The sequence below is a fragment of the Tupaia chinensis genome, unplaced genomic scaffold (genome assembly GCF_000334495.1).
Source record: "Tupaia chinensis unplaced genomic scaffold, TupChi_1.0 Scaffold000215_1, whole genome shotgun sequence".
NCBI lineage: Eukaryota > Metazoa > Chordata > Mammalia > Scandentia > Tupaiidae > Tupaia > Tupaia belangeri.
In genome coordinates, this window is record NW_006159690.1 from 3,422,383 (window position 1) to 3,423,931 (window position 1,549).

Genomic DNA, 1,549 nt, shown 5'->3' on the forward strand with positions numbered 1-1,549 from the left:
TTGTTCTCCACAGTGACTGGACCAATTTACATTCCCACCAGCAGTGTAAAAGAGTTCCCCTTTCACCATACCCCTGCCAACACTTATCATTTTTTTTTTTTTTTAATCTTAGCCATTCTGACTGGGGTTAGGTGGTACCTCATTGTTGTTTTGATCTTCATTTCCCTTACGATGAGGGATGCTGAACATTTTTTCATATGCCTTTTGGCTATTCGTATGTCATCTAAAAATATGGAACGCTTCATGAATTTGCGTGTCATCCTTGCGTAGGGACCGTGCTAATCTTCTCTGTATCATTCCAATTTTTAGTATATGTGCTGCCGAAGCGAGCACAATTTGTGCTATTTTCAACTTCACCTTTAGAACTTGAATTTTGAGTTTTCAGCCTCAATAATCCTGAATCCTTTAATTACTTTTCTGTTATTTCTTTCTACCTTTCCTCTTCTTTTCCCTTGAGTGCTGTGACATAGATCCAAGGAATCAGAACCTGCCGAGGATTCCATAAGCTGCCTGACTCTGGGAATGGGATAATAGACAACTCAGTCATGGCTTTGCTGTGAATGGTTTCAATGGAATTTATTAACGAGTGGATTATGTACCATGTTGTACTGGTTCTTAGCCCATATTATGAGGATTAAATCAGATAACAAGTGTGAAATTCTTATGTTTGACCCATAAGCATTAAATAAATAGCAGTTGTTATTAACCATGCCTACTCCACCTTGTCATAAGGCCTACCAATTCTACACATTTTGCCTTTTTTTCAAGGTCTGTGTGCTCTCAGTTTAACCTCACTGTACCGTGAGCTCCTCAGCTGTGGAGACTGGGAATGTTAATCTTTGTATCAAACTGACTTTTAATTTTGATTACTTAAACATGTCATGTTGATCAGTAATGCAGAGACACACGCATGCTTTCAGAAAGCAGGAGGAACTCAGTTTTAATTTATCATCGCATTTAAACTGCAAGAAAGCCCGAGTGTACTGTTCCCAGAGGTTTTAACGAGAACAACATTCTCTGCATTATCAATGTTCCTCAGTCCCCACTTGGCTGGAGCAACCTACCTCTGGCTTCAGTTAGCTATTTACATTCCTCTATTTTTATATAAATTGTGCTATATTAGCATATACTTCACACTGTGACCTAGTGTTTCCCAGATCCTCTAAGCCAGGCTATTTGTACATTAGTCAACGTCAACGGAAGTAAAATGGCAAATTGAGTACAGACTATAGCCTTGCTGCATTGCCCACTCTGTCATGCTGAAATGGATCCCTTGTTCTAAGAAGACTTGCTGTGAAATACAGTCTATTTACATTAAGGAAACCTCTGTATATTTAAGGCATAATTGTTTCAGGGCCTTCATTAATTCTTGAACTGTGAGACCTAGATTTTCTTTTCTTGTATCTTTTCTTTAACAATGGAAGGCGGGGGGGGGGGCCAAAAAAATAACAAATTGGTCCTCATTAAAATGGAGCTGGAAATGGTTTTCTGCTAATATGCTTTACAAACAATGAGAGAATCTGATTGTAAATCAATTCCAGGGCCCCGC

General features: G+C 38.9%; 1 non-coding gene across 1 annotated transcript; it reads right to left on the reverse strand.

Annotated features, from left to right (window-relative positions):
* Positions 1–225: 225 nt before the first annotated feature.
* Positions 226–333, reverse strand: LOC114007675 (U6 spliceosomal RNA). The gene has a single exon (XR_003549259.1). It is a non-coding gene; the product is annotated as a U6 spliceosomal RNA (small nuclear RNA).
* Between the last annotated feature and the right edge of the window lie 1,216 nt (positions 334–1,549).